Genomic DNA, 15,554 nt, shown 5'->3' with positions numbered 1-15,554 from the left:
ATTTTACGCAATACTGTATTGAATTACTACATGCTATTTTTAAGTTGTTTTCCGTTGTATTCTGAGTAGTCCACATTCCACGATATGGTAATGGGTAAGAAATGGTTTTGGAATAGAATTTATAGGAAAGTAGATTCCTTCTATGGTACCCTTATGCTGACATCCATCTTGTTATCTGTTAGGTGAAAATTCACTCAATTTACCTCAGGACCCCGGAGTTGCATATACGTTTATTTATTGAACAACAACAACAAGCTTTTTGGGCTTACCCTCGCCCTGGCAGGTCAGAGAGAGGAAGAGACATGGGCCCTCTCTCGAAGAGAGAGAGAGATAGCCCGTGCTCACTCCCACACTGCAGAAGACGAGAGAGAAGCAATATTAAACACATTGCACAAGGTTTATATAGAAAGAAGTTTAGCCTTCTCTGGCGCCAAAACACTGTCAGCAGGGATAACCACGTGGTGGGTCTCTGATGTCCGAGGTCATCTTACTATGCTTCCTGCCATGCAAGGATGTCAGTTTTGCACAAGGTCAAAAGAAGCACAGTTCCACCCTCCTTATCACCTCTGACCCAAACATGCTCTTGCACATATGTAGACTAAGTGGTACCTAATAATCTAAGTTACATACACACAGAAACACATAAAAGCCATGTTCCTGCTTACATAAACACATGATTCATACAAGGTATATATTAATACAGACTCTTAATATATTCTGTAGTCATTAACAGTGTTTTGAAATTATTTCCATCAATATCGAATTTCAGAAATGTCTGCATATTCTGGCTAGTTTTCAAACATTTAACTGCCAGTGCCAGAAGGGACATCTCCTCTCCCTTCCTCAGGTGTCACAGAGGTTTCTGAAACTGGCTGATTTGTTTCATTTGGAATTGTAGAAATAGATTGTTGAGGGCCCTCTGGTCCTTCAGTGGTGTCAGTTAAAGTTGTAGAAGCAGAATCTTCAGTGGTTTCAGTTGAAGTTGTAGATGTGGGTTCTTCAGTGGTGCCAGTTGAAGTTGTAGATGTAGGTTCTTCTGTGGTGTCAGTTGAAGTTGTAGATGTAGGTTCTTCAGTGGTGTCAGTTGAAGTTGTAGAAGCAGAATCTTCAGTGCTTTCAGCTTGAGTTGTAGAGGTAAACTCCTCAGTGGTTTCAGTTGGAGTTGTAGAAGCAAAATCTTTAGTCGTGTCAGTTGAAGTTGTAGAAGCAGAATCTTCAGTGCTTTCAGTTAGAGTTGTAGTTAAAGGTTCTTTAGTCGTGTCAGTTGAAGTTGTAGATGTGGGTTCTTCAGTGGTGGCAGTTGAAGTTGTAGAAGCAGAATCTTCAGTGCTTTCAGTTAGAGTTGTAGAGAAAAACTCCTCAGTGGTTTCAGTTGGAGCTGTAGTTGTAGTTGTAGAAGCAAAATCTTCAGTGGTGTCAGTTGAAGTTGTTAAAGCAGAATCTTTAGTAGTTTCAGTTGTAGTTGTAGATGTGGGTTCTTCAGTGGTGTCAGTTGAAGTTGTAGAAGCAAAATCTTCAGTGGTGTCAGTTGAAGTTGGAGAAGCAGAATCTTCAGTGGTGTCAGTTGAAGTTGTAGAAGCAAAATCTTCAGTGGTCTCAGTTGAAGTTGTAGAAGCAGAATCTTCAGTGCTTTCAGCTTGAGTTGTAGAGGAAAACGCCTCAGTGGTTTCAGTTGGAGCTGTAGATGTAGGTTCTTCAGTGGTGTCAGTTGAAGTTGTAGCAACAGAATCTTCAGTGGTGTCAGTTGATGTTGTAGATGCAGAATCTTCAGTGGTGTCAGTTGAAGTTGTAGATGTGGGTTCTTCAGTGGTGTCAGTTGAAGTTGTAGAAGCAGAATCTTCAGTGCTTTCAGTTGATGTTGTAGATGCAGAATCTTCAGTGGTGTCAGTTGAAGTTGTAGATGTGGGTTCTTCAGTGGTGTCAGTTGAAGTTGTAGATGCAGAATCTTCAGTGGTGTCAGTTGAAGTTGTAGATGTAGGTTCTTCAGTGGTGTCAGTTGAAGTTGTAGCAGCAGAATCTTCAGTGATGTCCGTTGATGTTGTAGAATCAGAATCTTCAGTGGTGTCAGTTGAAGTTGTAGATGTAGGTTCTTCAGTGGTGTCAGTTGAAGTTGTAGCAGCAGAATCTTCAGTGGTGTCCGTTGATGTTGTAGATGTAGGTTCTTCAGTGGTTTCAGTTGAAGTTGTAGAAGCAGAAACTTCAGTGCTTCCAGTTTGAGATGTAGAGGAAAACTCCTCAGTGGTTAAAGTTAGACTTGTAGATGTAGGTTCTTCAGTGGTGTCAGTTGAAGTTGTAGAAGCAGAATCTTCAGTGGTTTCCGTTGTAGTTGTAGATGTAGGTTCTTTAGTCGTGGCAGTTGGAGCTGTATATGTAGGTTCTTCAGTGGTGTCAGTTGAAGTTGTAGAAGCAGAATCTTCAGTATTGTCAGACAAAGTTGTAGAAGCAGAATTTTCAGTGCTTTCAGTTTGAGATGTAGAGGAAAACTTCTCAGTGGTTTCAGTTGAAGTTGTAAATGTAGGTTCTTCAGTGTTGTCAGTTGGAGCTGTATATGTAGGTTCTTCAGTGGTGTCAGTTGAAGTTGTAGAAGCAGAATCTTCAGTATTGTCAGACAAAGTTGTAGAAGCAGAATCTTCAGTGCTTTCAGTTTGAGTTGTAGATGTAGGTTCTTCAGTGGTTTCAGGTGGATTTGTAGATGTTGGTTCTTCAGTCGTGTCAGTTGAAGTTGTAAATGTGGGTTCTTTAGTTGTGTCAGTTGAAGTTGTAGAAGCAGTATCTTCAGTGGTGTCAGTTGAAGTTGTAGATGTGGGTTCTTCAGTGGTTTCAGTTGAAGTTGTAGAAGCTGTATCTTCAGTGGTGTCAGTTGAAGTTGTAGAAGCAGTATCTTCAGTGGTGTCAGTTGAAGTTGTAGATGTGGGTTCTTCAGTGGTGTCAGTTGAAGTTGTAGAAGAAGAATCTTCAGTGCTTGCAGTTGTAGTTGTAGATGTGGGTTCTTCAGTGGTGTCAGTTGAAGTTGAAGAAGCAGAATCTCCGGATGTGGTTGTTTCAGATTGAGTTGTAGAAATAGAATCTTGAGTGCTGTCAGTTGAAATTGTAGTTGTTTGTTGTGTGGTTATAGAAGTTGTTGACGTTAGTTTTCTTCTCAACAACTTTAATACTTGATCTATAGATGTAAGAGGGATTATCATTAGCTTGATTTTGCGAAGAGGTGGATTTATCTCAGGATTTCTTTTTGTTTTATAAATCCAACGCTGTCGCATATCAGACTTGACCTTCAATAATGTAGATATGAGGGAACCTGGAGGAATGGAGATGACTGGAGGCAGCTTGTCTGAATTAAGTTCATCCACACACATTGTGAAAGGGAGATTTGAAAATGATTTCTTGTTTAAACATGTAGAGGTCCGTGTAGATAAGCGCTGTGGGACCTGAGGGGGCAGCGAGAGAGATATATAATGGCAACGATGTACTTGATAGAATTTGATAATTTCAGTAGATATTCATGCTGTCGTTAGACAATATCACATGTTCTTCAATTTATGATGAGCTTAGTGCATTTTTGTTAGTATCAGGGAGATTGAAGTGGTCTGCAAAAGGCTTTCTGAGATAAAATTGTTTGAACAAGAAACAAATAACAAATAATTGAAGAAGAAACAAATAATTAGAAATAAGAATACATTCAGACGTTTTATAAAATTATGTTTTTTCTGCTTACAAAATTACAGGTACATTTATCTACATTCCACCTTCACTCACTGTGTGTCTGAGTGAATTAACAAAATGATAGAATTTTAGAAAACGTGTGTAGAATATAATAGTATGACTGCACTCTTGGCATCATTACAGTATTATTGAAAAACAGATATTCTAATAAACCTTTAAAATCAAGTCAGGCAGGGACTGTGTTAATATTTGCTCCTTTATACTCAATTGTGAAAAATTACTCTGTACTCACATTACGAAGAGCCAGTGCACTCAGGGTTGGGACAGTTAAGATGATGAAGCACAAGTTCATGTTCTCTTTAAATCGGGCATTCGTTGGCATTCGAAAATGTCAACCAGTGTTCTTTCATATGTCAGAACCAGAGAGCCAGAGTGTCTTTCTTTTATTGAGCTGTAATCAGGCTGTTTTTTTTTTTTCAACTCCTGCGGTTAAGATGAGTGTTGACACAATATGGAAATGCAGAAGTAATATTGAAGCCACATTTATTACAGCATTATATGTCATGCAGAGTGTAATCTGTAGAACAGTGTCTGCAGCATCACCATCATAACAAATGCAAAATGTTGAGTTAATCGTCCACTCACCCGACAAAATAATGTACCTTTGTTACATTTAAAATAGAGGTTTCAGCTTATTTATATCAGCACCTTGATACATATGGCATTTGATTATATCACCAAACAAAGGTTTCGGGATATACAGTATGTCTATGCAACATATAGATTCTTTCATCCTAATTAAAAACGTATGGCTCGTATTTCAGTTTTAGTCACATTAGAATATCTCCGACATATGATAAATATGAACATGAGGCAGTACAAACAACACATTTCTCATGACTCACCATGTGTGGTGAGTCATTCAAATGCGGTGGGTATACTGGTTTATACAAAACATTAAAACTGTGCTACATATTATCACCTCTGGCAGGTCCAGGCCAAGAGCTGTTTTTCTCTAATGGGTATGGCCCAGGTGGGGCAAGATGGGTGGTCCCCATTGTGGGAGACTCCGGCGAGACTGTGCCTGCTGGTAGAGGAGGAGTGGCGCCTGTTCCAAGAAACTCTAAGTCTGGTTCAATGGTCTGTGGCTCCAAGGTTGCTTCAGCAGGTCCTGTGGTTGTGTTGGTGACCACTGGATGGGTGGTGTTGAGGGTGCTCTTCGCCATGGGTGCTGGCTCGACAGGTAGTAGGGGGGCGTCAGCCGTGGCAACTTCCTCCGAGGAAGACTCATTAGATTCCAGAGATTCAAGGCTGAGTTGAAGGAGAGATCTGAGCTGCTGAGGGTCCAAGCCAGCCTGTTGCACAAGGATGCCGAGCAATTAGACAATTATTATTTAGCTCGTAAACTCATTTCAAGTGAAATTCATGCAAGTGTTTTTTTGTCCTTCTTACTGGAATTGAAGAGGCTGTTGCAGCGATTAAGCAAACAAAAAAGGCAATTTTAAGTCCATCCATTGCCGTTTTGTATCCTATGAGAAAACAGAGTTGGCTGTTTATGAAAAAGCATTTGAAGTACTTACTGCATCTGCATGTCCTTTTGTGATCTACTTGAACTATTTAACTCAACAGAGAACACATCTGAAACTATGAAGGAGCTATTACCTAAACATTGCCCAATGCAAATTAGAGGAGAATTAAACTTTACCTTATTCACTGTGCACACTAGGTTTCCAGCATAAACTGTATCCAACAGTGAAAGTGGAGTTTTCTTCAAGAGCAATCTACTGGCTTTGACTGGAAGTAAGACTGGTCAGTGACCATGTCGGCTTATATAAAGCATGTACATGATCATTATTCCCCCTCAACGGATTTCCTCATTGTAATTCACTCTCTTTGACACCGCCGGAAGTGTATTCTTTATTCTGTTATGTGTCAAAAAAAACAATGAGTTGTTGGAAAAAACGGCTGAAAATAAACCTAAATTAGAGATCTGAACAATGACAAATGACAGTCTTGACATGTTTTTCTAAACAGTTGGTGGAAAAGTCTCCCATGATGTGAAGATCCTTTCACTGGTAAACATGTTGTTTTACCAGACCAACCACAAAATGATAGGGCAGACGCATACATCCCAAATCCCTGTTGCTTTGCTTATACGGGTTACTGAATGCAAAATGGGAACGTAATTAACATCACCACCTCAAAAACAAACAATCTGTTGAAGCTGCAAAAATCAAAAGGATTGACATGGAATTTACCCTCCAGCCACACTGTTATACATTTACAGGCAAATACAGGTGGAAGAAACAATTTAAAGTGTAGATAAATAATGAACAGAGCCTGGTTACTTACCCCAAATGACCCTGTTCTACATGGCTAAATAAAAAGGGTGTCTCTTGTAGGGAAACATGGAAATATACTGGATGAAACTGATTCATTCTTGCACACTCCCTATAGGCAAGAGTTGGGTTGCTTCTAGCAGACACCATGCTGTGTGTGTAGGGTTGTCTGTCTTACTTAAAACATAATAATAATTTAAAAAAAAAACATATGGTGTGTATTAAGATTTAATCCCATCATGGCAGTTGTCATCTCCAAGTAAAGATGTCACACAGCTGATTATTTCTTTCTGATCATTTTATTCATTTAAAGAAATAAAAACACATTTTATTTGCAATCAGGCAATTGGCAATACAAAACCTCACAAGAAATATAATTTCGCACAATATTCACATCAGATTACCATCAGAAGCCATTAGATTACAACCAAACCCAACCCAAGCACTGGTCATTCTTTGTAGTTTTGTTTAATAGGATACACTTTAATCTGTTCAGGGACAATCTCCCTTCCTAGCAACTGTGAGAGAATAGAAGCCAGATCAAAATCTTCTCCCTCTTCAGGAAATGGAAGCACTATGCCAGGGAAGATGATCACAGGTGGTAGAGGCCCGGCTGGAGGAGCCAGAGAGGATGTGGAGGGTGGCGCGGTAGTTGGTTGTGCCCCAGGCTTGGTGGAGGGTGGCGCGGTAGTCGATTGTGACCCGGGCTTGGTGGAAGGTCCCGAGTCAGTCTCAGGCACCAAAGACTCTAAACCAGCAGGGAATACAAAGACATTCTGAGCACCACCAGATGAAGGAGGCAAGAGAAAAACCTGAGGTGACTCCCCATTCGCAGCAGGAAAGAGAAAGATTGGGGGCGGAGCAGATGTGGTAGTGGCATCTGGAGCAGGCGTGGTGCTGGAAGGGGAAGGGAAAGGAGCAGGCGTTTGACAAGGTTTTTCAGGAGGGGCTGGCTTTGGGGCAGGATTAGGCACAGGTTTTGGGGTAGGGGCTGGGGCTGGGGCAGGTGGAGGCTTTGGGGCGGGGTCTTTGGGGGGATCAAAGTCAAGGACAGGTTTATAGTAGTAATCATAGTCGTCTCCCAGCCACCATCCCAGCTGACGAGCTCTTCTGGCCTGTTTTTGTATCTTCAGAAAGGAGTATACATGCAGAGGAGTCATACAAAGGCTCACGAAACATACCCACAAACATTTGAAATATATGCAGTTGCCCTGTTTGAAACTGACAGCAGAGAGGATCATATACTTACTGAGAAACATGAACACACGTGAACCATCCAAACAAATACAATTAAGATCTTCATATTTCTGTTCAAAAAGAGATACACAAAATGAGACTTCAAATGTCAAATACTACCAGCTTACAAGGTTGAGACCAAAGAATAATAGTAATAATCACCCTCTTTAGAAGAAGCAGTCTTGAGTTTTGTGTTTCTCTTGTGATGTTATCAGTTCACAGATGCTGCCTTTAAAGCAGGCACCACACATGAATTTTGAACCACACCTACCCTCTTCAAAACCAATGTAATTGTGAAAAATGGTTTTAACCTGAATCAGCAATTGCACACTGTCTGTAGCAGCATGGCTGTGCAAGCCCATACCACTGCACACAATGTGTATGTGGCTTTTTTCAATATTATAGTCAGTCTGGTCATTTAACCACATGCAAATTGAAAATGACTAAAAATTGCTGTCAGCCCTTTTAAGTGGTCCAAGTACCCATTGCAAAGTGCAGTGAAAACTTCACCCCAAACACACATTAGCCACAACCAATACCATGCATACACCCAATCATTAGACAAAAGCATCTGCTAAATACCTTAACCATAACCATCATTGTTTGTACTTGCTGAAAGAGGTTGGCATTCCAGGCTTGTGATTGATGAGAATTATTGTTCACCTGGCTTCATGTCATAACACCGCCAAGATGAACAAGAATGCATGACTACAAATACAGTTTTAGCACACAGAGCACTAGTGTGGATGAAATATTGGTAGGGGGTGTTCAAATAAAGTAACTTTATAATCCAAGTAATATTATCCCTATTAAGAAGTCATGTACATGCATGGGTAATATTATTTAATGGGATACTTTGGCAAAAGCTCACATCAAATAATTCAATCCTATTTAAGTGCACACTTGGTGATCTGGAAAGTGAAATGGCATTCCAGTTACAATGGAGTTTTACTGCTTTCCTGATACATTTTCCATTCACATTCACTGTAGCCTTATGTCAATCACCCCTTGCAAAAATCTGAAAGTTTCTACAGTCAGATACTCCAATATCAAACTGGTCAGTACACACCCCTTATTCACTGTATTGCATTTTCATGATTAAGTTGCATTCTCATTTGGTTAAGTCAATATAACATTACAAAAAATTGCTCCATAACAACGTTTTTTGCTTCAGTCACAAGACAAGCTGCCTCGTCAAGTCGCTGCACAATACAAAATATCCAAATATATCTTCAACATTGACTTCAGTTACAAGGAAAGACACTGCAGACAAAGGGCAGAAGTGCTACACACTTTATTTGATCAAAGATGTTACATAAAATGAAACAGCAGATCTAGTCCACTGAAGACGCCCCATCCTATAAAGCAAATAGGGAAACAATTAGCAAAATAAATAATGAATAAATCTAAACAGTCCAAACTGACCTCAACAGTACAAAAGTAATCCAGAAGCACACAGGATAATACCTCAGGGTGATCAGGATGTTTGGCCGAGGAAGGTTCTGAGGGATGTAGATCAGGTTTCTCAAGCAGGTCCAAGCTAGTCTCACCCAGTTCGGGGTTGGCTCTGGACAGCAGAGAGGGGGATGTACACAATTGCTAATTATGCTCCAAAGGTTTAAATGTTTTGATGAACAGGATGTTGACAAAATCCTTACATTTAGCAAATCATGACTGAACAAAATGATTCTTCGCAGCACATATTTTGTAAAAATCCACACAAAATATTTAACATAAATAACTTGTTAACTGAAATAGAAAATACATCCTTTATACTGTTAAAATTGTGGTTACCACCTAGGGAGTTCTACCTTTGACTGGAGACAGATCTTCTCTTGACGACAGCAATGACGGCAATAATGACCAGGAGACCAGCTCCCCCTGCTGCAGCTCCATAGGTGATGGGGCTCTTGAGCCCATCCAGCTGGTCCTGGCAGAAGTCTCCAACATAGCCCAAAGAGCAGGCACAAGAGACATCTCCATTCAGAGTCACGCAGTTGCCACGTCCGTTGCAGAGCTTGTCGTTACACGGTAACGCCTCCAGGTTGCGCACTGCGGCATCATTGGCTATGGTAACCGGAACTTGGGATATGGACCCCTTTGGAGGAAAGGATGTGGTTGTAGGGGAACTGGAACCGGTTTTCACTCTCTGATGAGCACCTGAAAAAGGGAGAGGTTTATGACAATCAGGCCTTCTGTATAAATCCAGTTAAGGGGAACCCAGTTGGGGTGAAAGTGGTTGGATCGGCACTGGTAGATGCAGCGTCACTGTCCAAGTCATCACTTTTCACAAATCTAAATAAACAAATGAATTCATAGTCCAAAGAGAAAGGCGATCCAAGGACTCACAGTTTTCATCCGAGTTATCTGGACAATCCGGATTCCCGTCACAGAACTGGTGAAGGGGGATGCATGTCTTCCCGTCCAGGCATGACTTGGTGCCAGAGGGGCAGCGCTGGTCAGGGGTGCAGCCCACACTGTCAGCTAGGAGGTGGTCATGGGCACATCTGCAGGTCCTGCCCCCAGGGAAAGGAAGACACAGGTGCTTGCAGCCTCCGTTTCCATTCGAGCATTGGTTGATTCCTACATAATGAACAAAGTTTTAAGTGGCAACCTTGTACACATATTGAAATACATACTTATATGTACCCTGAGGGATATACATTTAGCAAACATACCCAACTGACTGGCTTTGCTATAGGCTTTCAAACTGATGACGTCTGTACTGACTTCAAACCACAGCTCATCGTCCTTATTATCTCTGTACCAAAATTTGGTGGTGTCTGGAATGCAAAATATGAAATAGGCAAGAGATTACATTTCATGACAAGACATGCGTAACCAACCGATCAATTGAAGGCAAATTACTAGTGCAAAGAAATTCCAACATTAATTATTTCGGTGTGTTACTCAATTGATAAAAAGTACAGAGCCCATGAAGTCACAGCCTTAAGTTATGAAAAAAAAAAAAAAAAAAAAAAAGTTCAAACTGGAGCTAGATTCTGTGCAGTAATTGGTTTTGGAGCCAGGGCATGTGTAAGACAGTATTAGTCAGGTCCACCCAGCTTAAAGGTGCAGTGTGTAGGTTTTAGGGTGATCCATTAGCAGAAATGGACCGTAGTATTATGTTTTCGTTAATGTACATCACCTATAACTACAAATTATTGTGAATGAGCCCTTCATTTATACAAAGGAAGCAGGTCTTTGTCCACGGGGTCCACCATTTTGCGCCACCATGTTTCTACAGTAGCCAAGAATGGATAAACCAAAACCCAGGCACAAGAGGGCAGTTTAGGGCACCTGATGGCAACTGTACCTTCTCATACATGCTTGGAAAGTAAGTATTCAGTTGGTTGCAATCGGCAGCCTCACTGCTAGGTGCCACTAAATTCCACATACTGTACCTCTAAATTTGCTCTATGCTGTTCCTTCTGGTTGCATCACTTTTAAAGTAAGCGCACAATGCCATAGTTACAGTTGTTGATGACTGCTCATGCATTAAAAAATAGATACAAATAAATAAATAAATAAAAACAAACTTGGGTACGACAGTGCAAATCTAAAATCATGATCCACTTCAAAATGTAACATGATGAACGCTGAATGTCAACATAGCATCATCTTGTGGTGAAGCTTGTACACAACATTGTACATTTTAAATAAGCAGTTGTTCATTTACCACTCTTAGTCACCCAGAGGAGCACGCCGTTAATAAGGGCAAATGCCCTCAAGCCCATGCTCCTTTTCAGCTCCTTGTAATCCGATCCATCCACACCTATCGACACGATAAGCCCTGTATCTACAAAAGACTCATTTTCAGTCATCAACATATATGTGAGAATGATCAAGGTCCCATTAAAAGAGCTAAATTAAAGAGAAAAAAGGGGTGGGGGAGAGAATAGAATGCCTAGTAGAACTTGTTGCACTCCTGAACCAACATTTCAAACACACCTGTGTCTGCCCAGTAGAGTTTGCCGCCATCTTCTGACAGGGTCAACGACCCCAGCTGTGTGGAAGTCTCCCTGACCAGCGTTCGGTTTCTTCCGTCCATGTAAGCGCACTGCACCTGGGACGTCTGGGTGTCTCCCGCCTTCACAAGGCTCACGAAACAGAGCCGTCCGCTGGGCGCGTGCAGGGCAATGGCATCGAGGCCCTGGGACAAGCCCTCGGAGATCAGCACGGCGGTGTGCGCGCCCTGGGATGATGTGACCTGCAAACGAGGCTGCTTAGTGCTGCTCCAGTACAGGTTGAGGGTGATCCAGTCCACAGCCAGGGCGGTCACGTAGTCCTTGCTGAGGCGGAGCAGCTGGCCCCTGGACACTAGGGTTGACTCCTTGACCTTGAAGAGCTCGGCTGAGGCCTGGCCTGCATCAGCCAGGTACAGAGTGAGGTCCTTCACCGTGAAGTCAAACGCCGTTGGCTCGTTCATGTTGGGAAGCTCGAGTTGACGATGCTCTGGCCAGTTCTTCAGGTTGTTGGCCTGATTACGGTTCTGCAAGTAGATCTGACAGTCCCAAAAAAGCAGAAAATGAGGGAAACGTGGCCTCCAAATCAGATGTGAACGTTCAACAGCATTCAAAAGGAACATTAACTAGCAGATCACTGGCACCATGCTGTCTGCCTGCTGTAAATAATTTGCAATATTTTTTTTGAAAATGTTATTGTTACTCTGCAAGATAAGTCACCTGAGTGAGAGCAGTTGAGGATAGCACTAAGATGAATGAAGTGTCCTTTGGTTTAGAGCAAGTCAACCGGTTGTCATCCAGAAGCAGATGGGATGGGCACTTGCAAACCGCTTTCAGACCCGGTGCCACCACACACAAGTGGGAACACTGATGCTTGGCACATACATTACCCACTTTTGCTTGTAGAAGAGCATGAACAACCTGCACAGCCACAGGGAAAGTAGATTCTAGTATTCCTCAATCTTAGTTTTAGAACCTCAACTTCACATTCATCCTTGTGGCAAGAGATGCAGAAAAGAGGGCCAGAAGTCCACAGGACAACACCAACACATAAGCTATATTGCGTTTTAAATGTAAACACTTAATTTCTAGGGTGTGACTAGGCTAGACATGTTTGCACAGACATATATATTACATCTAAAAGCACCAACCTTCAAGCTTAAGGGTTGTCCAGGTCGTTTTAGAAGAACCTCACGTCTTTTTCCAGTGACCTTATGAGCCTTCTGAATGGTCCTTTTCTTTGTGTCTGACCAGAACACCATATCATTGAACACAGACACAGAAAATGGACTGGGCGTCTCCATCAACTGTAGGAGCTGGCAATTAAAAAAAAAAAAAAAAAAATCATATTGTGGAACAAGTGACTACAAGGTATAATTTATATATTATGTACACACCCTACATAATATATAATCATTTAGAGTGCAGAATCCATCAGCATTTCAAGTAGACTAAACACCCTCTCAAGATCTTTATCACCAAAATGTCTCCTCCCCCTGACCAACCCACTGTGTAAATGTGAATTATAGCACCTTGATGTCCCCCCCATCCAGTGTGGCTGACCCAATGCATTTTAGTTTCTCATCAGTCCAGTAGATTCTCTGCCCAAGTGAGTCTACAGCCAGACTGGCTGGCCAACTCAGGCCATCTTTAATCAGAACCCTCCTGTCAGACCCATCCATTCCAGCACGCCCAATCCTGGCTTCTCCACCCGTCTCAGACCAGAACATGATCCTGATTTGTAGAAAGAAAAAGAAAAACTTAAAAAAAAAAAACATTATTGGCAGAGTATGCTTACATGTGGAGGAATTTGGCTCTGGCCATTAGTAGCTCAGGACAATGCACAGTGCAAGAGTGTGAGGCATTATCAATAAGACAAGCTATGGCAAATATGAGCGGTCAAAGATTAACAGAAGGCATAACTCACTAGAACTGCAGTACAATTATGTTACAGAATTTTATCTGGGAAAACAAAGCATGCAGTCTCCCCCTTTAATAAAAAAAAAAAAGTTCCTTGCCCTTTCTCTGGTAACAGCGCCAAGGAGTGTGGCTGTTCCAGTTCTTCATCGAGTATTGGAACATAGTCATTGGCCCTCATATGTGACTGGTCTAATCCAATGGCATTAATTTGGCTTCCCAAACCATCAATCCAATACAAGTTTCTTCCAACCCAGTCCACTGCGATACAATCCACATTGATGCCTACCAAAAGAAAAAAAAAACAGGATCAGCCTCCTTCACCACAAACCCATCATAAGTGACTAAGAGCCACAACCAAACACTTCCAGTAAAGACGTTTAAGAACTTCCATACAGTCATAGGACTAACCTTTGATGATTGTTCCTTTGTTCTTCTTGTCTAGTGAAGACCACTTTATGGAATCAGCACTCAGGGTGATCCAGAACACTTTCTGCTCTTGCCAGTCATAATCCACAGACAAAATAAACTTCTCAGAGGAGACCAGCACATCAAGGCTTGAGCTTCTAAGACCCAGGAGGAATAACTCTGACTGCACACCAGCCAGCAAATAAGGCTCTCCTGAGTACAAAAAAAAAGAAAAAATTAAACATGCCTCGAGATAAGCGTTAATTCTGTGGAATTAAGTTATATTTACCCAGAATCTTGCAACTGTGACCGTCAGATTCAAGCACATAGCCTTTGTTGCAGTTGCAAATGAATGAGCCCTCAGTGTCCTCACAAGAGTGACTGCACACATTAAGATGGCCGTCTCCACACTCATCAACGTTGACACAGCTCACCCCATCCTCTTGAAGTTTAAATCCAATCCTGCACCCACATTTCTGCAAAAGAGGCACACTAGACTGAGCCCCATTGATGTCGGGAATTGTGTCATTAGGAATTCTGAAAACAATAAACCCAAACACATGAATACCCACAGTTCCATGTGGCGTGTTATAGCAGAGATGAGCACACTGGGCTGTGTCAGCAGAAGGGCACAGGTCACTGAGGCAGGCTTCAGCTTCGTCAGAACCATTCTGACAGTTAGCCACGCCATTACAAACCAAAGCAATGTCAATACACTCTGTGCCCTCACACTGGAACTGATGTGAGGGGCACACAGCTCGACCACCTGTACAGACATGAAACTGTTAATTTCAAATGCAGACCTGCTGCAATACAGATACAACAATTAAGCAATAAACTCCTCATGAACAAATGAAAAGTTACATATATATATATTATATAAAAAAAAAAGGTTCTGATGTTTCTAAGTTCTGTACATTTTATCATCTGTGCGACTCCACAGATCACCTGTGTGTCGGAGAGTAAATGCAATTACTTACAGACCATTTCATCACTTTCATCAGTACAGTCCTTCATGCCATCACACCTCCACGTTGTTGGAATGCACTGGGTCTTTGAAGCACAGGACCACTGGAACTCTCCACATGCCACTGGGAGCACCTCACAATCCTGAAACATTAAATGCACCTCATGAGCACATGCAACCTCTTTCGCAACCCATCAGAGCGTTCCCAATGAACATCTTCAGCAAAAAAGGATTACCAAGATGACAATTTTTACTACTAGTTAATGTGGCAATTTCAAACCCATTTGCCAGCTGAACACACGCAGAACTTGATCAATGAATTCATTAATTAATCCAACCTTTTCATCAGTCTCATCTTTGCAGTCCTTTTCGCCATCACACAGCCAATCCTCCAGCAGGCACTCCTGGCTGTGGGGGCAGCGGAATTTGGTGGAGCAGGGAGGGGGCTGGGTGCAGCTCTCCTCGTCGGAGCCATCCCTGCAGTCAGGGTGCCCATCGCAGTGGACGCTCTTGGACACACACTGGCCACTGGAGCACCGGAACTCAGAGTTGCTGCAGCTCTCAGCAGCTGAGGGGATTGAAACCAAGTAGTGTTGTCAAACAAAAAGAAAATCACGGGACATGCTAGGAAAATAGGTGGTTCATCATGATACGAGAACACTTAGAAACTTCTGTCAAGCACGTGGCCGAAATGGTGCTATATTGCAAGCTTTAAAACAAAACCTGGACTTCATGTAACAGAAATTCTGTCTAACTTGAAGTCAGAAAGGATAAGGTTGCTATGCAACTCCTGAAACTTTAAAGTACCGTTTGCATGAACCATTTTCTTTTCTTAGAGAAAGTTAAAAAACAGGAACAAAATCATCGTCTTTTCAAGGAATGTTACCGTTTTGGCAAGTAACCATATAATAAGCAGGATAATGTTGATGGCTGAATCCCAACCCCACCACACTGCAGTTTGGCATTTGACATTGCCAGTATATTTAGCTTTTTAAGACTTGGAGTGAACAGAACTTACCACAGCTAGCCTCATCAGTGCCATCCTGGCAGTCCTTCTCCCCG

The sequence above is a fragment of the Sprattus sprattus genome (genome assembly GCF_963457725.1).
Source record: "Sprattus sprattus genome assembly, chromosome: 15".
Classification (NCBI taxonomy): Eukaryota; Metazoa; Chordata; class Actinopteri; order Clupeiformes; family Clupeidae; genus Sprattus; species Sprattus sprattus.
This window is presented reverse-complemented; position numbering follows the sequence as displayed.